Genomic DNA, 17633 nt, shown 5'->3' on the forward strand with positions numbered 1-17633 from the left:
CCTCGAGGTGCCTCAGGTGTGAATCAAAATCTGGGGAGTAGACAATCACATCATCCAGGTAAACTAATACTGACTCCATTAACTGACCTCCCAAGCACCGCTGCATCAGCCGCTGGAAGGTGGCCGGAGCGTTACAGAGCCCGAAAGGCATCCGGTCCCATTCAAATAGTCCAAACGGGGTTGTAAAGGCAGTCTTCTCCCGGTCTGCTTCGGCCACCTGCACCTGCCAGTAGCCACTGGCCAAATCTAGGGTAGAGTACATGCGACTGCGTGAGGCTGGCAAGCGAATCTTCGATCCGCGGCAAAGGGAAAGCGTCTTTCTTAGTCACGAGGTTCAGCTTACGGTAGTCCACGCAGAATCTCCAAGCCCCCGTCTTCTTTTGCACCAGCACTATGGGGGCCGCCCACGGGCTGCTGCTTTCCCTGACAACTCCTTGCTTCAGCATGCCTTGCAGGAGTGTACGTACCTCGGTATACAAAGTGGGCGGAATTGGGCGATACCTCTCCCGGCTGGGCCCTGCATCCCCGGTAGGTATATGATGTTGTACCACCTGGGTGCATCCGTAGTCTTCATCGTGGGTGGCGAACACATGCTGCCATCTCCGAAAGAGGGCCTGTAACTTCTGTGTCTGTGCTTGTTCTAAATCCTCCCCTTGTAATGACTCACCCGCCAGGTGGCTCGGCACACTCCTCTCCATACCACCCCATGGGGTGTCTACTTGTGTCAGGGCCACCTCGATGACAGTGGGGCACACCTGACGAAAACTAATATCCCTCTCTTCCCTTACTTGGTGGGGTGTAACCGTTGTCAGACGGGCTAATCGTTGGTGCCGATGTAGTTGCACCGCGTATGGGTGTACATTCCGTATCCTCACGGGGACTCTCCCCCGCCGGACCATCGCTAGTCCTCGTGCCACTTCCACTTGTGGACAATCCACATGGGGCTCCACCAGCACCCACTCTTCTGGGCCCGCTCTTCGGGGCGGTACTCGCGCCCACACAACAGCCTCACTTTTTGCGGGGACAGACAAAGCAAAACGACACATCACTCTTCCTACCTCTTCCTGTTCTCTGCGGACTTGGCTCATTTGCACCCTTCGACAGTCAGCTACCACACACTCCCACTTGGGCCTCTCTGCAGGTGGTATCTTCGATACGGGCCTAGCCCGAAATAGCTCTTCCCAGCAATCAGCGAGGACATTCATGCCCAACAGGGCTCGATGTGCACCCAGACAATTTTCTTGCACGATAATCACACCTTTCTGGGGGACCATCACTCCGTGAACCTCTAGGTCCATCAATTGGTAGCCAATATATGGGATGTCGAGGCCGTTTGCGCCCTTCAGAGTAAGCCAGGGGGCCTCCGCCCCTGGTGCCCCTTGTTTCCCAAACACTTCTTCGGATAAACTCTCAGCAAATAACGTCACTTGGGAGCCTGTGTCTACCAGGCATTGAACCTCTTGCCGCACACTCTCACCTTCGCCACGGGGCTACGCCCAATCATCTGGCTCCGAGAGCCATATCCTCTTCCAGGGTCTTCTCGAGGGGTCCCGGCCACACGACCCACAGTGGCTGGCCGACCTAAAAACCCCCTTCTGACGCCCTGCGGGGCCCACACTGGCGGCTATAGTGACCTGGTTTGCCACAGCGGTTGCAGATGGGTCGCCCTTGCTCGTCCCATTCAAAACGGGGCCAATTAAAGTGGTTCGGGCGCCTGAACGGCTCTCGGCCTCCCTCTGAGTACACTCGGTCTCGGGGCGCCGGCCGTGGTTCCTCCCGCGCCCGTCCTTGGCGCAATTCTCCTACGAGGGCTTTAGACAGTTCAGACATCTGATCGCGGACATCTTTCAAAAGTTCAGCCTTCAGTGCTTGCTTCCAGTCAGGGCCTCCGGGTTGTGCTGGTGCTACTTCACTGACGGCCGCACACACTGGGGGACCACTCACCTCAGTCTCATCACCTTCCAGGGCCAGTGCCTCTTTCTTCAGATCTTCGAACGTAAGACCCGGGTCCCTTCGAAACTGGATACGTAGGCTCTGTCTCACCGGACCCTCCTTCAGCCCCAGAAGAAACTGGTCCCGCAATAGAGTCTCTCCATCTCCCAACCCGTGGTCCTGACGGGTCTGTAGTCGGGCGAATTGCTCTCGCAACCTCAAGGCGAAAGCTCTAATCGGTTGACGGGGGCCCTGCTTACAATTGAAGAACTGGGAGCGAAGGACAGCTACGGGGGTGTGGTCACCATACTGTTCAGTGAGGAACTGGAACACGGTTTGGGCGTTGGCTCTAACGGCTTCGGGGGCGGCATGCACCTCTCGCCGCGCTTCTCCATCCAGGGAGTTTAACACAAATTGAAGCCGCTGGGCTGCACTAAGGCCCTGTAGGTCGGCCAGGTACTCTAGTTGGGCCTTCCATTCAGACAATCGTACCTCGGATTCTGTCCCCCCATACTTTTGAATCCAGGGGCCCCCCATAAAAACGGGCATAGCACGGGGTTGGGCTGAAGGCCCCGCGTCGTCGGTCATTGGACGACCTTGGTTACTCAACTCGAGGTGGAAACCCTGCCGACTACGCCAAATCTGTCACACCCAGGGGCGGCTATGCTTTGACTAAGCCACACCCCTTCTCAACTTCCACCTTGAGGAGGTCCCCAAAGCCAACCCAATGGCCAAACAACACGAGAACAAGTAAGTGATAAAACAATCTTTATTTAAATATTTAAAAATAGCTTGGGGAATAGGGAAAGGGTAATTAAAACTAAACTCTGACTCTGCCCTCCAGATGGGCTATGGCCGGGAAGAGGTCAGGGAGCAAGGGGGCCACGGGGATCCGGGGCGTGGGACTCGGGGCCCGGCCAGAGTCTTAGGTATCCGTAGCGCCCTCCTTCTTCCTCCTCTTCGCTGAATACAACTCACGGTAAGTACTGGTTCACACAGTTCGTTCTCGGGGTGCTCACTCTCTTTCTCTTCCTCCACAGGCAACGGCTGGGACGCAAGGGCACAGTTAATTCGGCTTGGTTTTGCTCTCACCTCTTCGCTGATTGCAGCTCACAGTAAGTACTGGTTCACACAGTTCGTTCCTTGGGTGCTCACTCGCTTTCTCTTTCTCCACAGGCAGCGGCGTAAGTACAGGTTTCCTCGGTCTCTCCTCGTGTTACCCACTCTCTCTCCTTTTCTCTCCACAGGTATCAACTTGGGCACAATAGCACAGTTAGTTTGCTTTGAATGGCTCTCACCTCTGGGCTGGACACAGCGTACTGTAAGTACAGGTTTCGCCCTATTTCTCCTCGCGTTATCCACTCTCTCTCCTCCTCTCTACAGGTATCAACTTGGACACAAAACACAGTTACTCTGCTTTGGATGGCTTTCACCTCTGGGCTGGACACAACGTACTGTAAGTACAGGGTTCGCTCTATTCCTCCTCGTGTTATTCACTCTCTCTCCTCCTCTCTACAGGTATCAACTTGGACACAAAACACAGTTACTCTGCTTTGGATGGCTTTCACCTCTGGGCTGGACACAACGTACTGTAAGTACAGGGTTCGCTCTATTCCTCCTCGTGTTATTCACTCTCTCTCCTTTTCTCTCCACAGGTATCAACTTGGGCACAATAGCACAGTTAGTTTGCTTTGAAATACTCTCACCTCTGGGCTGAGCACAGCGTACTGTAAGTACGTTTCCTCTGTTTCTCCTTGTGTTACTCACTCTCTCTTTCCTTTTCTCTCCACAGGTATCAGATTGGACACAAAGCACAGTTAGTTTGCTTTGAATAGCTCCCACCTCTGGGCTGAACACAGCGTACCGTACTATCTCCGGAGATCTGAAGCACGCTCACAACATATACTGTACTGAACTAGGCTAGAACCAGCAGTCTCCTTGTCCTCCCGCGACAAAGTGCGTGAAGGCGGGGGTTTATCTGACAGGACACACGGCAATACACAGCAACCCACAGCAATATACAGCACCACGTCAAAATTATAGGTTTTCACAGCACGAAGACTCACCCACCACACTCAGTGTACGAAAAGGACACCCGTCTTCCTTCACTTCGCTTGGTTCGGATCTGGCGATGGAATATGCGGCCTAGCTAGTGATGTCGTCGTTGTGACTACTTCAATAAGTATTCCTTCGGCTCTCCCACCACGCTATATTAGGGGTAGGGCCGCCCTCCTCCTCCTGGGGAGATCTACACAACGCCAGGTCAATATACAGGGCACTTTCGGCTTGCTCTTAGTACTCACATCAATGCCGCTTCCAATCCCCTTTTTCACGTCGTCTCAATTCGCCGTATAATCCGTTCACTTCTCAACCTTTAAGGTTCGCGATGTCTTCACAATCATACAATTCCAGCCTGAGGGAGAGAGAGAGTTAGACAGCCACCAGCAGCGCACCAAGACGGGCACGACACAGTGCTTCACACACACCAGAAAGAGCTCCCAGACTGTGAAATAACTTGGCCTTAAGTACTGCCTTGTCCAGCGTATCCTCCAATCACCAACCGCTGTCCTTAACTAGGCACAGGTGCATCGAATTCCCTGATTTTCCCTCTTACGGCGCTACCGGAAGTTCCGGTGTTCTGTTTTTCCGGTCCGGGCGGAAACACTTCCGGGCGGAACCAAACTTCCCGAATTTTGGTTCCGCCCCTAAAGATCGTCACCTTGTGACATCTACAGATATTAGTCCATTACGTGAGATCACGTGGTTGGCTGGCTGCTATCAAGTGGGTATCGCTTCAGCCCGGAGACCTCCAAGTGGGAGGAGCTTTTGCCGCAAGTGGGCGGGACTTTACAAATGGGCGGGGTTTACACGGAAATTTCAAATTGCGTCATTACCGGGTGCGCGCGAATCAGGATGGCATAAAGTAGCCATACTAATGAAAAACAGATTTATTGTTTTTCATTGTAGTTTAAATTTTATTAACAAGAGGTTGTTATTTAATTTTGTGACAACTGCAAACATTCAAGTATATTAAATGATATTCATTTCATAATTACATCAGTTTCAAGAAAATGAATGAGTAATTTAAAGCAATAAAATGTTCACTGTATGTTAATGTTTTTCTTTATTGCAAGTTTGAAATCTGAGGGAGAATTATATTGTTTAGATTGTTACAACCCCCTTGGCTCTAGGTGAAACAACATTACAAAAGGCCACACATGGAAGTAAATTTGACAAATAAACATTTAATTAAAAAAAGAAAAAAAAAATCTAAATAGTAATACAATAATTAATAATAAAAAAAAAACATTCCAAGACTTAAGAGGAAAATATTAATGGTACTAAAGTCCAATTTAAGACACTCTTTTCTCCATCTCCTTTTTATCACCAACTCAATCACAGGTAACGCTCCACACTACTTTCACGAGTTCACACTTACATACAATTGGGAGGGTAAGATTTAATGCGTATTTGGCGTGCTGTCCGGAGGGAGGGCTCCGAGCTCGGAGTTCGGCCCGAACCCAGAGTACTCCCCCCTACCCTATGTAAGTGGTTTAGGATTAGAAGTGTGGAGAAGGGGTGGTGGGGGGATGCTGCGAGACTGTCAAATGAATTGAGGTGAGACTGCTGTATATATACACCTCTTACCATTGATTGCTGAGTGCTCTCCACCTGTGTTAATTATCTGCTCGTGCTTCTCCCGAACTTTGTTAATAAAACATCATTTCACGAGTTCACACTTACATACAATTGGGAGGGTAAGATTTAATGCGTATTTGGCGTGCTGTCCGGAGGGAGGGCTCCGAGCTCGGAGTTCGGCCCGAACCCAGAGTACTCCCCCAAAAAGCTAAATAGCAGAGGACAGCCGCCGAACTAAAAGACCCCCCAAATGAGTGCCGCGTTTGGCGTGCTGGCGTCTCTAGAAAGGGTCTGAAAGTTTGGCCAGTGGGCCTGTGGTGGCGGCTCATTGTGCCTGGACTGATAGGCCCTGCCGACTTGCAACGGGGACCGATCAGGCGTTTTATTTATTTATTTATTATTAGTATTATTATTAGTATTATTAAATTTTATTTATTTATTTATTTTATTTTATTTTTTTTTGGACAGAAAGAGAAAAACAGGAAAGAGAGAAAATGAGAGCTTGACCGGGAGATTTTCTCACACTGCGTCCGCTGTGAGACCAATGCTCGCTGGACGAAAGAGAAAACGTAAGTGCTCTACCGGAAAAGTTCTCGCTTTGTCCGCTGTGAGACCGAATGCTCGCTGGACAGAAAGAGAAACAGAAAAGAGAAAAATGAGAGCTTGACCGGGAGATTTTCTCACACTGTGTCCGCTTTGAGACCAATGCTCGCTGGACGAAAGAGAAAACGTAAGTGCTCTACCGGAAAAGTTCTCGCTGCGTCCGCTGTGAGACCGAATGCTCGCTGGACAGAAAGAGAAACAGAAAAGAGAGAAAATGAGACCTTGACCGGGAGATTTTCTCACACTGCGTCCGCTTTGAGACCAATGCTCGCTGGACGAAAGAGAAAACGTAAGTGCTCTACCGGAAAAGTTCTCGCTGCGTCCGCTGTGAGACCGAATGCTCGCTGGACAGAAAGAGAAACAGAAAAGAGAGAAAATGAGACCTTGACCGGGAGATTTTCTCACACTGCGTCCGCTTTGAGACCAATGCTCGCTGGACGAAAGAGAAAACGTAAGTGCTCTACCGGAAAAGTTCTCGCTGCGTCCGCTGTGAGACCGAATGCTCGCTGGACAGAAAGAGAAACAGAAAAGAGAGAAAATGAGACCTTGACCGGGAGATTTTCTCACACTGCGTCCGCTTTGAGACCAATGCTCGCTGGACGAAAGAGAAAACGTAAGTGCTCTACCGGAGAAGTTCTCGCTTTGTCCGCTGTGAGACCGAATGCTCGCTGGACAGAAAGAGAAACAGAAAAGAGAGAAAATGAGACCTTGACCGGGAGATTTTCTCACACTGCGTCCGCTTTGAGACCAATGCTCGCTGGACGAAAGAGAAAACGTAAGTGCTCTACCGGAAAAGTTCTCGCTGCGTCCGCTGTGAGACCGAATGCTCGCTGGACAGAAAGAGAAACAGAAAAGAGAGAAAATGAGACCTTGAACGGGAGATTTTCTCACACTGCGTCCGCTTTGAGACCAATGCTCGCTGGACGAAAGAGAAAACGTAAGTGCTCTACCGGAAAAGTTCTCGCTGCGTCCGCTGTGAGACCGAATGCTCGCTGGACAGAAAGAGAAACAGAAAAGAGAGAAAATGAGACCTTGACCGGGAGATTGGTCGATTATTAGGCGTTTTTTACCCGAGAATTTCCTTGTAGCCACTCCAATGGGGCTAATACGAGACAGATCAAATGGAGGATTGTCAAACGGACCGATCATGAAGCCTGACTCAACTTCTCTTTTGATCAGTTTGTTTACGACTTCAGGTTCTATGAGGGCAGATTGAAGATTATTACATGTGATGTTTTGGGAGAGTGGGCACTCTACGCCGGGTTTAAAGCCATTTTTTAGGCCTGATAGCAGATAATGAGTAAATTCGGCATCTGGATGATGAGCTAGTTCGAAGTGCATGCGCGAAATATTTACAGGAGTCGCCAAATAATTTTTTGATTTTTTATTCACAGATTTGTAAACTGGACATACAATGCGGGCATGAGCACCGCCACAGAAATTACAGATGTGCATAAACCGGCAGCGCGCTCGGTGACATTTACCCTTGTTAAAATGGTTACAGGGCTGTCGGCTTTCGTCGAAGGGAGAATCCTGGTTTGCGTGGGTGGTTGCTGCCCGAGGCACGTAGCTGGTGGATTTAGCGGTGTTTGTTCCCTCGTAGGGAAGAGTCGAAGGGTTAACCTGCGGGCACGATGCGGTTGCGTGCGTATCTGACCTGCAAACTGCGCAAGTGATGTTTTTGCAGCCTAAAAACACTCTGCTGTGGAGATCGGAGTCGAGTGCGCCCCAGTATGCGCTTTGATTCCACTGTGCGACTCGCACTGCACTTTTTGCTGAAAATAGTTTATGGTACGTGTAGAAATGCCCACCCCCATAGGACAGCGCGAGCTCAGCTATGATTGCTTGATAGTCGTTCAGTTCGCGCCGCCTGTGGGGGAAAGCTGAACAGATGATTTCAGTGAAACGGGAAAAAGCAATTGCAAACTCAGGAAATGAAAGAACGCGAGATGAGTGTGTGTTTGTATTTTTTAGGGTAACTGAAAAATCACCGCAATCTATACGGCGTTCTGGTTCCGCTGCGGGGAGTAGAGGGAGAAGAGAGGAAAGATCTATGTCCGCACCTGATAAGATCTGTGCTCGGATGCTTTGGGATACCGGTGGTGGTTCCATGACGACTGCGTTGGATGGCACGGGCATCGGAGTCGCTGTGAAGAGAGAATAAGGTGATTTATTTTGTATGAGAGAGCTAGGAAGGGTATGATCCGGGGCTGCGAATGTCGGCGGCGGCCTCACGCTTAGATGACCTGCTGTGGTTTGAAAAGGAAAGTTAGTTGGAGGGTATGACGAACAGGGAGCATAATAATTTGAAGCGTGGGCTTGAACTGCAAGCGGAGGCGGGCCTGCGCTTGTTTGAGCTACTGGAGCCGCAGGCCACTGGAAGTGGGCGGGGTTATAACCTGGTGGGTAGAATTGTTGGTATCCTTGGGTCTGTGCTGGTAGCAGCGATGGCCTCGCGCTAGTGTCTCCAACGGGGGCTGTAGGCCACTGAAAAGAAAAAGGGTTATGTATAGCAGGATTATGAAACTGAGTGGCTGTGGGGGGGCCGCTGGGCCTGGCTGCATGCGGCACTGTGGCAGCAGAAACCGTGGTGGAGGGCTGGGCCTCATCGGGAGGTGGGTGTGGACCTGCCATGGCGGAATCTGGGGCGCGGCCTAGGCTCGCTGAAGACCGGTTTCTGCGGCTCGATGGGCGAAGCGAGCCGGATCCTGTGCGGGAACACGACGGTGGTAGCTGGGCAGGCGAATTTTGGGCCCTGCGGGCTTTGCTCTGCCTGTGGGTCGTTTTTGGAGTCGACTGTAGGGAAACGTACAGATCATACAGCTCCGCTTTGTTCATTTTTCGCGAAGCCTGTATGTCTGAGTTGCCGAGCGCTTCCCTCAATCCAGCTACGGTCCACTTCCCGATAGGTGGGATCGTCGGGACGGCCGAGCGGTAGGAGGAGGCCGGGGAAGAAGGTGGAAGCCTTGCCGGGGGCGGTGAAGACTGGCCTCGACGTCTTGGTGAGCGTAGGGCTGTTCGGGCCGGTGTGCGGCCGCGTGAAGAAGCCTGGGGCTCAGGTGCGACGTCCGGCGTTGGAGGGATGGTCGTTGGACCGGCGGAATGTGAACGTGCATCCTTGGTGGTGTTTCCGTTCTCATCAGATGAAGAGCTCGATTGTGACATAATGGCAGAGCTGGAACCAAAGCTACTAACTGCTGCGAGACTGTCAAATGAATTGAGGTGAGACTGCTGTATATATACACCTCTTACCATTGATTGCTGAGTGCTCTCCACCTGTGTTAATTATCTGCTCGTGCTTCTCCCGAACTTTGTTAATAAAACATCATTTAAATTCTAAAATTCTATTTTTATTTGTTATATGACATGCAAAAAGCAGTGAAATGTAGGTCTGGCATACTCTTTTTAGACTGTGCAAAAAATAAGAGAAAATGTAAATACAAATAATGAAACAACAGGAAAAAAATGAAAAGTTTTTTTTTTTGGGGGGGGAGGTAATTAAATACAAATAATGAAATATACACAATATTAAACTATTAAACTACTACACAGATGATTTGTAGAGATGCTACACAGAAACTGCTACACAGATGATGTGCAGAGATGTAAACAATGTGCAGTGAGGATGAGTTGCATAGTTAGGTTGTGTCAAAAAAGTGCAGTGTGCAGAGTTATTGGGTAGCCCTAAACAACTAGTCTATAAAGTTCAGTGTGTTTAATGTCCATGTTTAGTAGTCTGATAGCATGAGGGAAGAAACTCCTCCTGAGCCTCTCTGTTTTTGCCATCAGACTGCAAAAGTGTCTGCCTGACTGTAGCAGATTTCCAGGGTGTGTGGGGTCTTTAAGGATCTTAACAGCCCTAGATTTACATCTCCTGATGTGGATGTCTTGCAGAGAGGGGAGAGATGCTCTGGAGATGCACTCAGCTACTCTTTGCAGGGCATTTGCAAAGCTGCTCACTCTCTCCACTGGGGTCCCGTTAATGATGATTGGGGTAGATCCACTGCTGCCTCAAATAGAAAAGAGTTATTGTAAAATATTATTACAATTTACAATATGACTGTTTCTACTGCATTTCTGAACAAATAAATGAAGGTCTGGTGAGCATCAGACTTCAAAACCATTACAAAATCTGTCCAACCCCATACTGTCCGGTAGAATAGATATTTAAGGAACCTGAGGTTTTAACCTGCTTGATTTTTATCAGCATTGGAACACTTTGCTGCTGCTTTCACTCCAAGGCTATGGATAATATTTTTACTGGAATGAAGTGTCATTAGTCACTAAACATTCAGTCCAATGACATCCTAAAATAATTCACTGTTGACAAGTTAACATTAGCTAAAGTACAATGATAACATTAATGAAAGTACAGTGAGACGTCCACATAATGTAATGTAATTTACATTCCAACATTTGTCATTTAGGACAGTCTCTGACCATACCCCTGGAGCAATTTTAGGGACAAGCGCTGTTGCAAATGTCCACCTTTAAAGTATGAACATAATTTATCCACACAAAGACCCACCCACACACACACATTAGTCAAAATTCTTCAGACACAATAAATTACACATCTTGATGCATAGAAAGAACAAAAAAAAAAAGTTGTACAAATCTAAACTTACCCCATTTAAATTTCTCTTTCTTGAAGCTGAAAAGCCTTGGGAAGTTGACGTCGCCTTTTTATTTATTTTTTATTTTTTTATTTATTAATTTTTTTGGTGGGTGGGTGGGGATTCGCAGCGTGCATTAACCCCATGACATTAAATAAACCAATCAAAATACTCTGGAGGTTTGTACAGCCCACTTGGAGCTGAAGTCCCGCCCATTTGGAGCTGGCTCCGACCTCCGTTTATACCCATCTCGCTGCTATCAGCGACTACTGAGAGGGGCCCCTTTGAGGGGGATCCCGATAACAGAGTCATAACACGTTACTGCATTGACGATCAAAGGGGCGCTCACACAGTGTTGTTGCATTTTATTCTTAACCAGTCGTTGTCTTGGGGCCCCAGGCCAGCTCGGGGCCCCAAGCAATAGAGATCGCTAACCCATGTGACCAACTGGGCGGCAACATCATCAGAACGCAAAGAATTATGGGTATGTTTGGCCAGTTAAACGTGTAGTATGGAATTTTTGGCCACCAGGGGTCACTCAATCAAAATAATAACATAAGACGTACTTTGATGACGTCGGGAAAGAGCGTAAGGCTCATGGGAGTTGTTGTTCATTGGAACACGCACTCTGTCGCTTCCCACATTCCTCACTCATTCTAACTTAGTATTTTGACAATCACGTCTTTTCAAACGGAGAGATATATGAATTATGAGACCCCTATCAAATCAATATTCCATCTAGCTAGTAGTAATATATGTTAAAAAACACATATATCGCCTTTCGTTAGTAATTATAATTACGTTATACTATGATATCGAACAAGTTAGAGAACTGCATTTGAAGCTACTTTATTCAGCTAGATGTAGAACAAATGTAGATTTACATGAGAACTAGTGCGTCTGCGTTTTACACAAGAAATCATCGTTTCACAAAATATACGGATAGATAAAGTTAGCTGAATGGATGCATACCTGTTTATCAGAATGCAAGCGAGTTCGGCATCTCTCTGTAGTTTCAGCTTGTCACGAATCTCTCTCTATCTTGGAAATGCAACTCCAATATTTACCCGTGTCTTGTTGCTTCCCTTGTCCCAAAACCATCTCGGGTCATTTATTTCACCCGTGCGTTTGCACTTCACAGAACGTGCAGGCAAAGCATAATCATGATCCATAACTAAGTTATTGATTGAGGTTTAAATACGAATATAAACAATATAAATATAAAACATAATAGTCTCGATCAAGGCTACTACTTTTTCTTTTGCGTCTCGTCTTTGTTTCTGTTCACCTTTGTATTTGGCAGTTCCGCAGGAAGTTAGATAAACTAGAGGGGTCAAAGTTTATATGACGCCATAGACGGGCGACAAAACGGAAATAAAGATTTCTGCTATTTTTAAAGCAGAAAAATTACGTATTGCGCCTTTAACATCGTCTGGCATAGCAGGCTAGTGTTCTGGCATGAAAATAATGAAAAATTAGCGCGAAAAAGAGAATATAATCCTACAAAATGCAGCGGGCTAAAGAAAACATTGTCGGACCATACCGCCTAAAACTAAATCCTAATGCAAAGATGAGATATGACGAGAAAATAAATATAATCAAAGGACTCGATCCTAACAAGCAGAGCGACTGGTCAAGGCATGGGCTTAGGTTTGGTCTCAGCTTTGGTGGGGACACCCCGGGAAACCCCCCCGAATATCACAATACAGAAGTGAATCTACTTCATCTCATTATATTGTATCCCGACCCTGATATACCATCCTGTATACTGTCCCTAAAGAGCTAGTATAACTGTATAATCTCAAAAATGCACTCTCAAAAAATAAAACCTAAAAACCTGAGACTGTGTAATGCTGAACAACCAAACGTTTTATTAACATAAATTATTATTTACATTAGTATTTACACTAACAAACAATACTCTGCCACAAGGAAACAAATCTAAATAAATTTAATTTTCTATTATAAACACTATTTACCCTCCAGTACACTCACGTTTATGTTGACTGCTAGATTCTAAGTTAAGGTACAGGCTAATTGACATTCAGTTACTTGCTATCGTAGCATTCTATCATCCTGGGTAACACATACTATCACCAGTTAATACTACTTTCCACAGTAGAATAAAACTGAATTTATGTATTTATTTATTTATGTATGTGGCAGAGAGACAGCCCTGGTACACGCGCACACACACACACACACACACACACACACACACACACACACACATACACCACCACCCGCTCGCTGCTAGTGCAAGGACAAAAGTCCCGGCCCGCGCGTGTAGCCTGTCAGATACCCCGCTGCTAATCAAATTACAGCGTTTCTTGTACTGTCGTCGTCCTGGCCGTTAGAATCGATCCAAATAGCAGTGCAAAGATACAAATAGCAGTTCAAAGGAGCTTGCTAAATATTGGTGGGGACAAATTTGTCATCTCAAAATATTGATAGGGACTAGTACCTAGCGTCCCCACCTAAACCTACGCCCATGGGTCAAGGTAACATCCTCCAGCCCAAAAGAAGGGCATGTGAAAAGGCTGTGTTGTGGAGCTTTTACAGACAGCCTGAAGAGCTTGATGACATGTTTGCTTGCGATAATCAGAACTGTCCTATATATATGCATGAACATCATTTTATTCAGATATTAGATATGCTACAATTTAATTGACATTTTTATTAAAACTTTGCCTCTCTTTTTTTTTTTTTTTTACTTTCAACACAAATCCAAGAATTGCACACACAAAATGCAAAATGCCTCACATTGTTTGCAAAATGAAGCACCACATTAAAAATATAACAAACACGTCTCAAAAGAAAACATTTGAAAATACCTTTGCCATAATGTTAATTACTGTTACATTTGTGTGCATTGCATAGACAATTGTGTTGTGTTTTGCAAAAAAAAAAAGTGTTTTATGAAATTATGAAAACTGAATGCTGATAAATAAGTGCATGGTTTTGCAGATTTGGTGTGCAATTCTGTTTGAGTGACAGCTTTCAGAATCTGTAATCTGTAAGTAAAGATTTAATGTGTGAGCATTTGATAAAAACTGTAAAATCCCTGAATCACTTCACATGTATTATTACAAATTGTAGCTGTATTTTAAATCTGAAATGTAAATCTATATAATCCTACAGAAACAAATCTAGTCTACAGTCATATTATCTCTGCTGGTTTTATTAAAATTGAGTCCACAAGCGAAGGACAGCGTTTATGAATGAAAAATAACCAAATCTTTTAAAGGTGGGAAATCAAAATGAAGTAATGATAGTCTGGTCAAAGATTTCTTAAAAGAGAATCAGACATAATTTAAACCTGGAAATAAACTGAAGTTGGAGGTAACTAAACGCTGTTGTTTAAAACGAGTGAGAAAAGTAATTAAAACATATAATTTGATATTACAGTAGAGTTCTGTTTCTGTACAGACATTTAAACACTGGCATATATGCGGGTTCGCGAATCATTTGAGTCAGTTCGGGAGCTCGGAGCAGGATCGCGAATCATTTGAATAAGTTCGGGAGTTCGTAGCGGGTTAGCGAATCATTTGAGTCATTTCGGGAGTTCAAAGCGGGTTCGCGAATCAGAGTCAGTTTGGGGATCACAAATCATTTGAATCAGTTTGGGAGTTCGTAGCGGGTTAGCGAATCATTTGAGTCATTTCGGGAGTTCAAAGCGGGTTTGCGAATCATTTGAATCAGTTCGGGAGTTCGGAGCGCGATCGCGAATCATTTGAGTCAGTTTGGGGTTCGCGAATCATAGCTGTATATGGATAGGCATTTTTAACTAATTTAATTGCTATAGTTCTAATTACGTTTTCCACGCGTGTTTAGGTGTGATATGTGAACTCGTATATTTGGTTTTAATGATGTGCCTTTTAACAGTACCAAGTATATTCAAAAACTAAACAAATCGTGCCTAAAAAGTGCACGCATCTAGGCTAATGTAAAGTTACATGATGAAGTCAAACTAGTGCACGTGTGCATTTTGAGTGCGTTCTTTCACTGCATTATTCGTGTACTCAAATGCATTTATGAATGCACGTGAATGATCACAAAATTCAAGATATGGGGGTTAAAAATTTATATATTTATATCATTTTAATCAATATCACACGAAGAGAGCCATTTAAGTTTTTCTCCAAAAATCTGGCTTCTTTCTTGGCATTAGAACCTTTTTAGCATTAACGGTTCTTTGGAGTTGAGTAAAGAACCCCATGGTTCTATATCAATGAACCCTTTTATCTAAGAGTGAACTATTGAAAAAATACAAGAACCAGAATCAGGGAACATTAAATATACAGTGATTCCTTGATGATTTACAGTTTGTGTGTACATATGTGTGTGTATATATATATATATATGAATGAACGTCATTTAATTCAGATTTTAAATGCAATATTATTTACATTTTTGTAAAAATTTTGCCTCTTTTTTTTTTTTCTTTCAAAACAAATCAAAGAATTGCACACGCAAAATGCAAAATGCCTCACATTGTTTGCAAAATGAAGCACCACATTCAAAATATAACAAACACGTCTCAAAAGAAAACATTTGAAAATACCTTTGCCATAATGTTAATTACTGTTACATTTGTGTGCATTGCATAGAATATTGTGATGTGTTTTGCAAAAAAAGTGTTTTATGAAATTATGAAAACTGAGTCGAAGGCGGATAAATAAGTGAATGGTTTTGCAGACTTGGTGTGTAATTCGGTTTGAGTGACAGCTTTCAGAACTATGAGGCGCCCTGTAGGATTTAAATCAAACTTCGCTCATCGATACATACTTAAAACACGTGCATATACACCTATAAATTGCTCGCATATACATGCATACTACTGAATGTTCAAAAATACATATATAAAATAATAAAATAAAAAATATGAAATCGATACCAATACATATAATGTTAGCAATGTATGCATACACACTTGTGAATAACTTGCGTATACATATAAACTTGACACGTGCATACACCTAAAGACACTCACATATACTATTACATACCTCCCCAGTCTAGGGGATGGGAGGGAGTAATAATGAAAATGGAGGAAAAATGGGAGTTTTTCCCTTCTACTGACTCACACAACCACGCAAGTAACGTGAAAACAGAATAGAATTTATTAAACACGGAAGCAAATATAACTTCAGGAGGGGTCCAGGCCAACATAACAAACAAAACCTACTAACTCCCAAAAACAAACCTAACTAACCTACAAAATAAAAAGAAAACAAAATACAAAAGATTACCCTAACTCCCTAACTGATCTTAAACAGGAGAAAAAGTATAATCAAAATAAATAGCAACAACCTCCCTACCACTTCCCATGAAAACAAAAGAAAACAAAAATAAACCTTAGCTCTAACAACAAAAGAAAATAACTCACGTTTGGGCTGAATAAGTCCTCCCACAAGAGGACCACTAGAAAGTCATCAACAAACTTCTAATCACAACAAAATCAGCTACAAACTCTAGTGACATCAACAGAAGGTACTCTCGCTCCAAATTCCCCCACCTCCAGACATCGCAACTCTGTCTTTTATCTTCAAGAATTTCCTCTTGTGGGCCAATCAGGATAGGGCAGTCATCAGAAGAATCATCCACTAATTGGTCTTCACCTGTTAGTCCTTGTCAGCACTTGAGAGGGCGAGATAAAAGAACACACAAGGCACATACACAAGAGACAGTCCCAATTAAGTAGGCCCTGGGACATAACACCCCCACAACGAGATTTCAAACTAACAAAAAGTTTGTAAACAACCCCCCCCCCCCAACCCATTAGTACACTTAGTTTTCCACTGAATGGACCCTGGACACGGCATCGGCCACAACATTCTCCGAGCCTTTCTTATGGCGAATATCCAGATGGTATCCCTGCACCATCAAGGACCACCGCATCAACCTCTGGTTGGAATTAGCCATTTGGGACAGGAAAACCAGGGGGTTATGGTCAGTGTAAACGATGACTGGGTTACTGTGATCTCCCAAGTACACTTCAAAGTGCTGCAAGGCTAGTAACAGTGCCAATGCCTCCTTTCCAATAGTGCTATACCTCTGCTGGCACTTTGAAAACTTCTTTGAGTAATAGCACATGGGGTGGTCAATTCCATCACGGTCCTCCTGTAACAGCACTGCTCAAGCTCCAACAGCGCTTGCATCCACCTGTAGTTTAAACGGGAGGGCAAAATTTGGAGCAGACAACACTGGTGCATTACACAAAATATCCTTGGCAGCATTAAAAGCATGAGCACATTCTGGAGTCCAAACAAATTTCTTAGAGGTACTAAGAAGGTCTGTAAGTGGGGAAACTACAGAGGCAAAGTTTTTACAAAAACCTCTATAGTAGCCGGTCATCCCCAGAAATCTACGTAGTCCTCTTTTGGTGGTAGGAATAGGAAATTCAACAACGGCAGATATTGTTTCCTCCACAGGACACACCTGTCCCTGCCCAACCTTTTTGCCTAAATAGGTAACAACAGCTTTGGCAAAATCACATTTGGCCAGGTTTAAAGTTAAATTGGCAGCAGCCAACCTATCAAACACACAGTTCAACTTTTCCACATGATTTCTCCATGTAGGTGAGAAGATGACAATATCATCTAAGTAGGCTTCACAATCTGTAACCCTGCATAAGCCTCTGAAATGTAGCTGGTGCATTTCGCATACCAAAGGCCATGACCTTATACTGCAGAAAGCTGTCAGGAGTCACAAAGGCAGAAATCTCTGATGCTCGAGCCGTCAAAGGAACTTGCCAGTAACCTTTGAGGAGATCCAACTTTGGTGACAAACTGCGAAGAACCCACCTGGTCAACACAATCCTCTAACCTTGGTAAGGGAAAA

The sequence above is a fragment of the Carassius auratus genome, chromosome 38, assembly GCF_003368295.1.
Source record: "Carassius auratus strain Wakin chromosome 38, ASM336829v1, whole genome shotgun sequence".
NCBI lineage: Eukaryota > Metazoa > Chordata > Actinopteri > Cypriniformes > Cyprinidae > Carassius > Carassius auratus.